Raw genomic sequence first — 13880 nt, 5'->3', positions numbered from 1 at the left:
AATTGGGGCCTAGGTCTGTTTAACCACGTCTCGTGCAGCAAGAGACGCAGCAGCACGTGCGGAATCCCACATCCATCACAAAGTCTTGCCAACGACGACCCTCCTCTACTTAAGTTGGAATCAATTGAGTTAGGACCATCTCGATGGCTGGCAGGTAGGTGTAGCAGTTATGTGGTCATCCTTCCAGAACGAACGTTAGTACACAAATAGTTTGGGGGGGGGGGGGGGGGGGGGGGGGGGGGCTTAAATTGTTCTAAGCAAAGATATTTTTTGAAAGATCGACTAAACTTGGCTTGTATTAATAAGAACTAGTTAATTAGAAAATAGGATGGGTGCCAATAAGATCATGATATGCTTTGCACTAGTTGTTAGAATCTGATACCTCAAGTTGTGTGCAGCAGCCTTCAGATTTTTTGAAGGATACCATGACTCTGACATAAGCTTGCACCGTATCAAGAATGATGTAGTCGAATCACGTAGAAAATCCTTAGATGACAATGTTGAAGTCTTAAGAGAGATAAGCCGGTCTTTATACACTGGCCCTACTTCGAATTCAGTCAGTGGCCAGATGAGATGCATTGTAAGCAATTCCAGTCCCGGTTGCTGAGGTGGCGTAGTCAGCCCTACCTAAGTATTGAACAAAACCAACCATTTGTCTAATATTATCCTGCATATTAATTAATACTTTAGTTAGAGAATAGAAAAACCAACGGAAAATCAAGTATCATGTTGCTCCTCAGAAAACTCGTATAGTAGTCTCATTCGCCAAAGTCGATGGGTCACGGAAGTGTATGCGTTACATAAAATGGCAACTAGTAGCATTTGTTTGTTTCATTGAAGTTCGAATTTGTTTTTCGCAACCATGACAAGAAATTAGGATTTTGACAAAGCCAGCCACAAATTCTATAAGCACAACTCCAAAAGAGTACATGTGATTGTTACTTTCTCACAACCCTACTTGACTCTCTATGACTATATGATTTTTGCCCTATATAAGAATCTAGTGCAATAGAATGTGTAGCCTAATCCTCATGAACGCTCCTAATTGCTCCTTACAAGCTCTTGTGTTGGGTTGATTGATGCATATGACCTCTACCTCTTGTTTATATACTCCCCTCCTAAGTCCACATACATGTAAGTAGGAGTCCTACTCTTAGTAGGATTCTACACTCAAGTCTAATAGCACATCTCTTTTGAGTCCTATTATAAGTAGGATTTGAGTCACCATAAAACACCGGCCAAACACCAAAATCTAGCAACACTACTAAAATGATTTTCGGAGACAGTCAAAACACGTTTCCAGAGGTGGGTAGGGATTCCGCCTCCATGTTTACGTCACTGTAAATCAGTATTTTCAAAGGTGGTCAAGTGCCCACCTCATGAAATAGATTAAAAAAAAGACAAAAGCCTATCACCGAGCCTTCTGGGCCCATCAACAGGGTCTGCCAAGCCCATTGACGAGGCGGCGCCGCCCACTCGCTCGCGCCGCTACCGGCTAGCCCTGCGCCACCTTTCATTACGCAAGCTTGATCCGCCACCACACGGTGTTGAGGGTGAAGGAGAGAGGAGGACGCATGATGAGAGTGTGCAGTGCGGATGAGGGAGAGCTCCCTGGTACAACTTATAAGTTGTTTATGACCAAAATAAGTTGAAAATAATAGCCAAATGTTATGCTTCTCTACAACTTATTTTGGTCACGCTTATCCCACCACTTCTATTTGTACTAAAAATCAGACATGCTTATTCTGACTGTGCTTTTACTGTATTTGTGCAGCTTCTCTTAGAAGCGTTTTTAGAGGAGTTGTACCAAATAAGGCTTATATATAAGGCTTGTGATATAAGGTAACAGTAGGTACTATATAACACCTTAAAATTTGCATTATTTTAAAATAGGAGAAAATCATTGAATTATGCATGTTGTGAGCATTTAAATTTAGGAAAATGATAACTTTGTTAAAATTAAAATCAAATATAGGTCTACATACATGTATGTGCATATATGCTGCTGCATATTTTATTTATAATGCTTTGGTTTGATTGGAATTTGTAAAAGAATTTGAATTTGAGTTTAAATTGGATTTGAAAATGTGTTAAGATAAAAGAAAAGGGTTTTATTCTTCCTTTCTCGGGTTTCGGCCCGCCGCAGCCCAGCTCGGCCTGCGTTCCCATGCGGCCTGCTCTCTTTCCTGCAACGGCCCGCCTCACTCCCGCTTCTCCGCAGCGGCCCAGCACGTGGCCCAGCAAACCGCGCCGCCCGCGCGCCCTCCTTCCCTTCTCCTCTCGTTGACACGCTAGGACCGCGTGTCATCGTCTTCCTCTTCCTCCCGCGCGTGACCGGGTCGGTCACGACCGCCGTTGCCGCTCTGACTCCGCCGTGGTTACGCCCCGTCCTTGCCTTGCGCCTCAAGCTGCTCCTGGCTATAAAAACCGGATGCCCGCATCGTGCCACTCTCATCTTGAGCTATGGAGCCGCAGTTGCCCTCGCATTGCCCCAAGCCACGCTAACCCTAGCACTGCCGCCATCTCCGCTCGCCTCGCTGAGCACCACGTTGCCTTTGTCCGCTCCGTGCCTTGGTAAGCTACCAAGCTGAGCTCGCTGTCATCTCCTCTCTCTCTCCATGTGCCTTGGTTTGCTGATTCATGGTCCATAGACCGTATTTCCAGAGCGCCACCCGTCTCCGGCCATGGCACCGCCGTCGGGACTCACCGCCGGTCTCGTCGTCCGCTCGCTCTCTCTCTGGAGTATTTCCACCGTCTAATCCAAAATCAAGGGTCGAGATTAGAACATACCCTTTCGCCTATCATTTTGCAAAAAGGCCTTACAATTATTTCGATCTTAACCCACCGTCCTTGCAATTTTGTTAAAGAGCCCTTGTATTTCTTTGTTTTCATGCCTGCGGTCCTTATTTTGTTTTAAAATCAGATTTTAATTATTTTAAATTCGAAAATCAAGTTTCATCTAATTACAAAATTGCCACTACCTTCTGTAGGCCATAAAATCTTCGTTTTAACTCTGATTTGATCCGTTCAACTTGCATTAGGTTCGTAATTCCGTAATCTACATATTCATACTACTGTTAAGTCTGTTTTCAACATTTAAAATTCAAAGTTAGATTTAATCTATTATTTTACTAAAGAAAATCTTATTTAATTCATAACTTCTTCGTTTTAGCTCTGATTTTTATGATCTTCGCGTCTGTGTGTTCGTAATGAGACATAGATTCGTTTTACAAATTTTTTATCTTGATTTTATGTTGATTGGTGTACTGTTCTAATCTATAGCTTTTGTTTGCTATGCATGATTGCTTCTGGATGCTTGTATGTTGCTGTGATTATCGAGTATAGACGGTGAGCAATTTGTGGGTGATCAAGAGTACTACTTTGACGAGCAGGAACAGTAGGAGCACTTTGTTCAAGGCAAGTATAGCATGGAATTATCCTTATTTCCTATCAACTTTAATATATTTAATTCATGTTGCATGTGTCATCTTGATAGGGATTCCCTAGACTTGAACTTATACCTCGTCTCCTACGGGATATGCATTGGGTAGCTTTGCTAGTGCTCAATTAAACCATGATCTTGTAACTTGACTAATGGTATATACAATAAACATTAAAATATGACTTTTTAGCAACTTTAAAACAGGGGGTTGGAGTATTTAGCTACTTTTCTAAATGCTTTAGATTTCTCTCCCTAAGGACTTATCTGTAAGCGAACATCTGGGACTTATAGTACAGCTGTGAGGGCTACATGGCTCTGGCTTTAGCTTAGTATGAGGCCATTTTCTAGCTTGTTAGCGGTTACCTTCATTGACGTAAGAATGGCTTGACGAATCGGGTATAGGACAACCCCTACTCTTATATGTATAGTCGTGAGAAAATTGTGCCATTTGATAGGGGGTTTGTATATCTGTTTGCCGAGTGAATCTAATGGCCCTAACTTGTTAGACGAACCTTTGAAAGGCTTCATAGTGATCCCTGCCTGCTCACCTTGGAAGTGTTTTGGGAGTAATTAACTCGGGCGTATGAGTATCACGACTCACAGTGAAAGTGTACAACCTCTGCAGAATGTAAAACTGTTATATTAGCCGTGCTCACGGTCACGAGTGGTCTTGAAACCCTTATGGAATAGATGATCACTAAGAATTATCCGTTTATGCTATTCAGTATTCATGTTTACATTGATCATGTGTTTTACTTTGGGATTGAAACAACTTGTTGCTACTCTTATGTTAAAATTATGACAATTAAAAGCTGAATGCTGTTAAATCTGTGTCAAACCTTTTAAGCCTCATGAACCCCATGTTACACTTGTTGAGTACGACACGTACTTACGCTTGTTTATTTTCATTATTTGGATAAAAATTCCGGATGAGTAATAGATGGCTATGGTAATGACGGCTTTCCTGAGGATTACTAGACTTGTGGTCAACCAGTTAACGTCCTTGTGATATGGAGCTTCCGCGAGAGATTTTTCTTTATACTTCCGCTACATCTATGTGAAGACTATGTCTTATTATTCGTGATATACTAAACACTTGTGATGGTACTATTTATAATTTGTCGGCTTATATGTGTGACTGATCTCTGGGCGCACATAAGATTATGCATCCCATTTTATCCTTAAAATCGGGTGTGACATACTAATAACTGGCAGTTTAGTTCATTTTCACAGGCGTCTGCCGCCAGTATAAAAGGTCATGTCAGTACCGATGGTTGACTCAACATACCACCAGTATAAAAGACGCTCCTATATATCTTGGTGTGGTGGGGTTTTTTGACAGGCTGTGGAAATGTGACTCCCTTACCTGACGCGCGCACGCCGCTAACAATCATGGCACACACCCGCCCGCCTTGCCACTGTTCATTTTTTCCCCGACCATCCCTGCCCTTGCCCACCTCGACCACCGCCCAGGCCACCAGCGACCTCCCCGCCCACGGCCTACCCCCATCGAACGTTAGATCCCACCCTTCCCTAATCCCAATAGAGGAGCTCGCCAGTGACTCCTCGCCCCCGCCGCCGGCACCGCCCATCCGGATGTCCTCCACCACCCGCTTGGCAGCGCCTCCACCGCCTCGGTCACCACTGGCAACCCGCCACCACCGCAGGACCGGCCGCCACCCCCGGCCATCCCTTTAGAGCCAGAGGATATTCAAGGTTTCCCTAATCCTAAACCCAAATCCTAATCCTAACAGCTACTGCCCCGCCACCGCCGGCCTCGACCGCCGCCCGCAGCTGGCGGCGAGGATGCCACCGCACCGCTCCGCCCACACCCCGCCCACCCCTGTGACCCCCGCCGTCCCCTAACTAAGAGGAAGACTACGTGCGTTAGTAACCGTACTGGCACACGCGCCGCGTCGGATAAAGATTTGGACGGAAATGCCTTCCTATCGGCACAGCTTGAATGTGGGACCCAAGTACCCAATTAATCAGTGCACTGATGGTACCTGCCGAAATGGAGTCTGTGGGGCTCAAGGGGTTTGTTGTTGAACTTGTCGTGTATTGGCCAGCAATTTGACTGATTAATTGTAACCAGTATTAGTTCACGACGTATAAATAACTGTAGATCAGTGTGCTGCCTAGCTATAAATACATGCACAGGGGCTGATGCGTGAACACACACAACCAATACCCGTGCTGCCGCGTACACTGCATTCTCTATAGATGGGGTCGTCGGAGCGTGACGATGGCAGCGAGAGCGAGACGAGGTGGTGCGCGGTGACCGGCGGCCGGGGATTCATGGCGAGCACCTGGTACTGGTGGCCGCCTTGCTCCGCACCGGTGAGTGGCGCGTCCGGATCACTGACCTCGCTCCTACTGTTGTGCTCGGCCCTGGCGAGATGGAAGGTCTCTTGGGCGACACTCTCCGTGATGGCCGCGCCGTCTATGCCTCCGTGGATGTCTGCAACCTAGAGCAGCTTATCAAAGGTGATAATTGAAATACTGGTACTAATTAATAAAGAACTAGTAACTACGGAGTACTACTATATAAAGGCCTATTCGGCTGGTATTAAAGCCGGCTGATAAGTCGGCTGAAGCTATTTTGTTGTGAGAAAAAAATACTGAGCCGACTGATAAGTTCAAGCGAACAGGCCATATATTCGGGGTGACTTGGAACTTTAGTTAATAGCCACACGCCCCGACAGAGACTGACAAACAACCATTGCTATATTAATTCTCTGATTTATATATGCAATATACGATCAAGCGGTGTAAATAATAATAATATAATGTATAATTAAGCTAAATATTTAATTGGTTAGTTTCTTGTATTCAGCCTTTGAAGGGGTAGATGTTGTTTTCCACACGGCCGCTGCGCGCGGATCCTAGCAAGAACCACTTGCAACTTCACCACAAGGTTAACGTGGATGGTGAGTATTACACGAGAATAATCCTGCCAAGGACAGTAGAACAACATATGCATATGCCATCACACATTCACACTAGATGACAAACTAAAGAGAACCGAGCGTAGCTCGGGTGGCAAGGCCCGGTGGTTGGGACCTTGCCGGTCGGAGATCGAGCCCTCGTGGCTGCGAATTTCTGGTCTCTCACTGGGGTTTGCCCCAATAATAATTTCAGGTAAAAAAAAAGATGACAAACTAAAGCTATTGCATACCTGCATAACCCTACCATTATAATCCTTGCTCTAATATGTGGTGTGTTACTCTATTCCGTCCAAATTGCACAATGTGTTTCACAAAGTTTATTTTTATTATTCATTGTTTATTGCCCGAGATGTTAAAAAGGATGAATATGTCGCCAATAAGAAATAGTCTGCCAAAACATAAATATATATAGGTTTCCTTCCTCTTGTATGATTGTTTAGCTTATATTATCCATCCCTCATTAAGAAATTTCTGCACTAGCATGCAAAGTCTAGCTAGAATAGATACAACCAACCAATCCACAAGAATAAATATGTTGTCATTCACAGAAGTAGCATAAAGGAGAGCTAATTAAATGTACTAATTATCTATTTACTGATATGCTATACCAACACAGGAACGAAGAATGTAATTGATGCTTGCAAGATATGCAAGGTGAAAAGGCTTATACACACCAGTTCTAGTGGTGTTGTGTTTGACGGCGTTCATGGACTTTTTTGATGTAAATGAGTCACCATAAGATTTACTGAAAAAACATTATATACATATTATGATATCATAGATATTAATAATCAGTCACGCACTTAATGTTTTATATACTGCCTACGCTGCATCTTTTCTCTTCTGCTAGCTATGATTCACAAGACGAGAAAGTTACCATTAATTGATGGAGAGAGGTTTAATTTTGGCATGTTGCCTGTAATATTTTGCTTAGAATATTTTTTGGTCGCACAAATTAGTAAAGTACAGTGTAAAGTCATGTATACCTTTTTGGTAATGACTTTGTTTCATCCGTGCGGGCGTTTGCCAACGCCCACGCACACTGCTCCACCGTCGATGGGATTTTTGACTTTTTGCCATCCTTACAGATGGCACTCCTCCGTTTGCCATTTTTATGCGCGCTTCTATACATTTGCCATCGCAAACAGTAACCCTCCTACGTTTTTGTCATTTTTACTGAGGTGGCGCGTCAGATTGGTATGCCAGCGTGGCAGGGAGCCTGGGAAGGCCTACAGAGCATGCGAAATGACCTATGTACCCCTGCTGCTTCTCTCCCTCCAATCACTAACGCGTGGGCCCCACATGTCAGACGTGGACAACGACAGAGAGCACGTTGTGGATCATGGCGGCGTTGGCCTCCCGGTTCTCCGCCTCGGTGGGGCGGCTGGTCCAGGCCACGAAGAAGACGTGGGTGATGTTAGTGAGGGGTTGGAGGGCCTCGGTGATGGCGGCGGAGTCGGCAAGGTCAAGGTGGAGGTGGGTGACGGCGAGGGAGGGGGTTAGGAACCAGGGCGGGAGCAGGCGGCGCGAGACAACGTAGACTTTCCATGGCCTACCGGGGGTGTCGGCGAGCGAGAGGATGTCGAGGAGCGAGGTGCCGACGATGCCGGTGGATCCGAACAAACCTGTGGACTCCTCAGACTCAACCCGCTATCTCTAATAGTGGGGTTCGACCGGATCGATGCAGCCATGAAAAAGTCAATGAATCAAGCCCTCAAAGCACACGGATCTATTCGCGCTTAACAGAATCATGGACGCACACCGTAGGCGTTAATGCACGGGCGATCGGCTATTTAGCCGATGCAAGCATAGCAAACAGCTAAGGTCATGCCTAACCAGGAACAAATCTACTAACTAGCATCCTCCAATCTACAGTGCCATTAGTGGGGATCGACCGGATCGTTACAGCCATAATGGTGAACCATAAACCAGATTCAACTAGCCAGTAGACCTCTTCAAGAATATGCATGCCTTAACCATATACTATGCATGATCAAGATCAAAGTAAAACAACCAATGAAACATAAACCGTCATTCAAGGTAGATAATGTCATGTTGTAACAAACGAATGATGGATCTAAAAGATATGAGGCCAATCTAATTCGATCTCGACCGGGCGAATTGATGTTGCTATAAACTAATAACAATGAAAACATTAGCAACATCGATAACTTAATGAATCTATCCGAAGGACGCCACCCTTAGATAGAACCGATAACTTGACCTTAATCTAGTCTGAGCAGTGGAGGTCGATAACTAGCTTATACCAGAGTTACAGTGGTGGTCGACCGGATCGATGCAGCCGTACGAACAGAAGTATAAGCCATGACGGTACTTACAGACAAGCTGAAGGTCAGCCGGACCGATGCAACCTTGCTCGCTAAAGAACTCACTGAGATCTACTCTACTTCTACTCCTAAGGGGTGGTCGAAGCCGAAAAAGTAAGTAACTTGTATTTGATTGATTGTGTCTTTTGCAATAGTCGAGGTCTAGTATTTATACCCGAAGACTAAACATGAATTATACTCGAGTACTACTCATTACAATCTTTGGTATAGAAGAAAACATTCCTATCTTAAGATAACTTGGACCCTAATCTTTCCCTTTTTGTAGAGTCCGATATGTAGTTCCCCGACGCCAACCGTAGCTCATCATCGTTATTTGCCGACATCATTCAAAGAGAACCGATTCCAGTGTCATGTCTGAATCAGCTGATATCGATCCTTATGCAATCGATTCCTTGATTGACACAATCTTGGAAGCCTTTGAGTTCCCACGTTCTTCTCCCAAATTTTGGTGTAAACACATGCCCCCCAATTTTAGGATAAAAGTGATTTTATTCCAAAATTCCTATTTATCCATTCACCATGCCGCAACCGTTCTATCCCAAGATATACGCATGACTCCTGACTTCCCGACCTGAGTTTTATATAATATCCCAAAAGTATCTCTTCCAACTCACTCGGCCTATTTGCTTTTCCTTCTTCCTCGAGCAAATCTTAACATCTGACGCCGTCATCGCCAAGGCCGCAAACCCTAGCAAATCCTCTATTTTATCAAGCCATTATTCAAGCGATCTTTGTCAGATTCAAGTCTATTTTGGCTGCAATGGCGACCAACGACCACGTCCCTGAGGTATGCTTCCAAGCTTCCATTCTCCAAGTACCAACCGATACCCTGTATTTCTTTTCTCCTTAAATTTATTTCATCCGATTTCTAGGAGATGAGGAACGAAATCTTCATTCCATCAGCTGTTGCTTCCAATGTCTATTTTCTTGGGCCTATGGGTGACCCTGACCCATCTGATTTCGTCCGTCAAGAAACCAACGAAATCCCCTTCAGACAGTCTGTAGTGGATTCATCCTCCTGGAATATCAAAACCCCCTTCAGAAACTAGCCTAAAAGGCCCAAGGGGTGGAGAGATTGGTTTCATAGGGTATCCGAGAAAAAGGCCAAAGATTGGGAGGTGCATGATTTGAATCAATGTTTGACACTCTCATTATCCGGGATGGAGAGGAATGATTTACTCTTGATTTTCGCATCTTATTTCTGGTCCAATGCCCTAAACGCTTCCACCGGTGCCTGCACATTTTGGACCTAATCTGTATCACTAGTAATTGCTTGCTGCATCCACCTTTTAAGGATGTAACTTTTTGGTATCAATTTCATCCCCATCCTGACCATAACCCTCGTAATTTGGCAGCAAATGATTCCATCCCTGTCAAACTTGCTACACTCATAGTAGTAGCTTTCCTCCTCTTCTATTGCTATAGCAAGGTAGTTCCTTTTTCCATACCCATAAACAAAGTTGTTATTGGGCTCCACCTAATATTAGAACTGTCCTACAGGCTTCACATCATATTCTGCAGTTTTCTCAAACTCTTTGGAGAACTTGTTGAACATATTCTTTGTGTATACAATGGAAGCATGCTTCTAAAGTGGATGCCTTGACCATTGTCTTTGCTCATTCTCATCAGTCCTGAAGTCTTGCCCATCCTATGCTACCAGACACTTCTCTTGTATTTTCTAGTACTGTCTCACGAACTGTAGCATGGACAAGTTTAGGTCACATACTTCTTGAGTAAAGCATTGAACCCCTCGCTCCTTTGAGTCAACTAGAGGAATGGGAAGAAGTTGTGCATGTAGTAGTCTAGAATGAAGCTCTGCCTTATGTGGTACAGGTGCTGAAAATAATCATTGCCCTCCAAATCGTGTTTCTGGACCATAGCGACCCACTTTGACTCAAAATCTTCATGACTTACGATGTGGTTCATGCAATCCACAAACTCCTCATTTAGTTCTTCATTTTTAGCAAGGACCAGTCCAATTGTGCTCAAAATCATGTCTATGATATGCCACCTACAATTCTTTTGGGTCATGTTTGGAAAAACGGTGCAAATGGTGGCTCTCATCGTAGCGTCCTAATCGGTAATTATGTTGAGGGGTGCCTTTCCATCTATTGCCTCTAGAAATGTTACAAATAACCATTCATAGGTAGCTGCCTTCTCATTCCTTATAAAGGCACATTCTAGCTAAAAAGTTTGGCAGAGCTTGATCTTGTAGAAGAAATCAGGGTCTTCTTCTTTCAAAGCTCTGAAGTAATCCAAAGTTTTCTACATATCTTTGAATTTTTCCATCTTGTGGATGGTGGAGCGAAAGTTTGAAACACATTTGCCCTCATATGGCACCAGTTGTGCACAGCCATAGAACTCGCTCATCAACTGCATGATTCTACCTGTGCTCAAGTTGCATCCGTGTAGCAAAACGATGAAATCCTTTTCTGGCTTTGGTATCCCTCTATGGGACCTTAGGAACTTCTTGAGCGAGGGCTTCACCACAAGATCATGGTTGTGCTTGGCCAGAAAATAGATGACTTGCCACCTGGAGCCAATCATTTTGACCACCATCCTCGCCTTGCAGTTTGTATATAGCATTTTCTCCCTCTTCCTTTTCTTACATCTGTCAAGCTTCTTCCTCTTCTCCCCTTGATCATCCTCTTCCTCTTGTGCGCTATCCTCCTCTTTGACTTCATCATTGTCAAAGTAGCAAGTGATAGCATCAACAAGCTGAGCAACAACTCTCCTTTTCTTGCCAATGCCTTCCTTATTGCACACAAACTGGACCTTCTGCATTTCTCTTGTGATTGTGGACCAACGTGACGTGTTTGTTCTAATCGAGAAGCTAGTTCTCTTTGCATAAGAGTTGTAGTACTCTTTTGCGTCATCCAAGGATGCAAAAGACAGCCCATTGTGTGGTATTTGAGGAGTAGGCCACACCTCTTCCTCCTCTTCTACTACTTCATTTCTAGCACCATTCAATTCATTATCAGCAACTACAGGATTAGCAGTAGAACCTTCATTCTTGTCCTCAATCCTCACATATTCAAGTGATAATCTGATCTCAGAAACGATAGGAAGAACCTCTTCTGAAACTACACGAGCCTCCTTGCTAAACCAGCATAGCCAACTTCAGAAAAACTAGGCAAAATCTATTGGTTCACATGCTCATCATTAGGCTGAGGAATTTTAGGAATTGTAGGCACTTAAGAGCAGAAGGTAGGGTTGCCGGTCACATAATCCAAACCAAATGCATCCAAGAAATCTTCATCCAAATCTAGTGGTAGCTTGTTAAGATCCATATTTGAGAACCACATGCAAAATAGAAAGTTACATGAAACTAGGCAACTTAGTCAAATCCATTAGGCAATAATACTATACAAAATTAGGCAAAAAAAGGCCAGCAACTTATGCAGTTTTGTTCAGTACATGCTATCAGTTTTGTTCAGTACATGCTATCAGTTACATAAAATTTCACGATAGTTGTGGCTATCAGTTTTCCACGGTTACAGTGGGACTAAAGACTGACTAACACTATACCTAAATGTTACAACCTATAAAATGGACACATGAGAGTTTAGAAACTTAAGACTATCCATGGTACAAAATACATTTTATTCCATAGTCAGATTTCAACTTAATGAATCTATTGTTCTTGTGTTTCCCTCTTTTTGTAGAAAGTTGAAATTTGAGGCTTGCTTGTCCTCAACTCAGTTGATTTAAACATTTTTCCCTCAGTTCTCACTATCATCTATGTGCTTATCATGTACTTCTATTTAATTGCAGGTGTAAGGCCATCAAGCATCAAAATGAACAAGTGCAGCAACCATGTGCAGCAGCTAACACAAGAAAGTTTAATGCATAGGAGTAACCACGTACAACAACTAACACAAGAAGGTTTAATGCATCAAGATGTACATCTATAGGAGTGGTGCATATAGCATACATCCATGTCAACTAGTAAGAACACCATCTGGTAGTAAGATGTGCAGTAAAACACTAGTTATTTACATGTCCCAGTTAGGATCAGAACTGCTAATTCAGTAGGAACTGCATTAATATTTGTGATGCAAGAGAATTGGATTGCTTATGCAAAACAACTGAATTGCTTATGCAAAAGTAGTGAATTGCTTATCAGTTAGGATCAGATCTACTTATGCAGTAGTAACAGCAGTACTATCTGATATCAGAACTGAATTGTTTCTTGTAACAGATCTGGTTGGTTCTATTGTGTAATTCTAGTGTCTGAGAAGAAGCTGGTTATCTACAGATGATAGTATCAAGTTCTTGCATATTTGTACGTACCTGCTGTTTGGATGTATTGGCCTGTCTTGTTTGGATGAATCTGGCGGCCACCCAATGGTGGCGGTAGCGTCCTGGACGCCTCTGTTTTGCGTGTTGAAAGGGAAAAGCAAAACAGGGCGAGGGGAAAAAGCTTCTAGGCGGGGTGTGGGCCTGGCGTCTGGTGGGCCTTGTCCAGGAAGCGCGCTTGGCGCGCACCCACCGTAGTGCTTCACGCGCGCATGGCCGCTGCTTTCCCCATGACCAGGACCAAAACGGAAAGTGTATACTATTGGATTTTCTAATATGGAGTGTGTATGTGGCCTGCTTAATGCATGCACGGCCGTGCATTAGTCGTTTCCTACATTTTTTACCACGCACATTTTTTTGGCAGTTTCCTGATGCATATGCACAAACAAAGGCAGAAGCAGAGAAGTTGGTCATCAAGGCCAATTGCATTAATGACCTTCTAACATGTTGCTTACGTCCTGGTGCCATATTTGGCCCAAGTGACATAGTGATACCAACTTTGGAACGTTATAGAACTAACAAGAAAAATTAAATTATAAAAATATTTTGGATCATAAACAAATAGCTATATTTAGCATTGGACATTGACACTACTGAGTGATGCCTCTGCAACATTGCATGAGTTACATAAAATTAATAGCAAAATTGAGATAGGAGAGAATAGAGGGACACTCATTTTTTGGAGAGGTACGGGCATGCATGATGAGCAAGCAAACCCTAAATCCTCATTCTTCTCCCATGTGTTGCTTCTTTTCTCCTTTGCCTAAATAGACAGAGGTGGCGGCTGGGCAAGCCTCAGTCTTGGGAGAGAGGTACAAGGAAAAGAACAGAAAAAAACAACTC

The 13880-nt window shown here is 43.5% G+C and overlaps 1 long non-coding RNA gene across 2 annotated transcripts; it reads left to right on the top strand.

Moving 5' to 3' along the window:
- Positions 1-5617: 5617 nt before the first annotated feature.
- On the top strand, positions 5618-13495 carry LOC136530416 (uncharacterized). 2 transcript variants are annotated; one of them, XR_010777771.1, is made up of 3 exons: positions 5618-8831; positions 9004-9525; positions 12513-13495. It is a non-coding gene; the product is annotated as an uncharacterized lncRNA (long non-coding RNA). The 2 variants fall into 2 exon arrangements; XR_010777772.1 differs by lacking the exon at positions 12513-13495 and adding an exon at positions 9611-12500.
- The last annotated feature ends 385 nt before the right edge of the window (positions 13496-13880 follow it).

This window comes from Miscanthus floridulus, chromosome 2 (assembly GCF_019320115.1).
Source record: "Miscanthus floridulus cultivar M001 chromosome 2, ASM1932011v1, whole genome shotgun sequence".
NCBI classification, from domain to species: domain Eukaryota; kingdom Viridiplantae; phylum Streptophyta; class Magnoliopsida; order Poales; family Poaceae; genus Miscanthus; species Miscanthus floridulus.
Note: the sequence above shows the minus strand (reverse complement) of the source record. Positions and strands in the feature narration are given on the sequence as shown.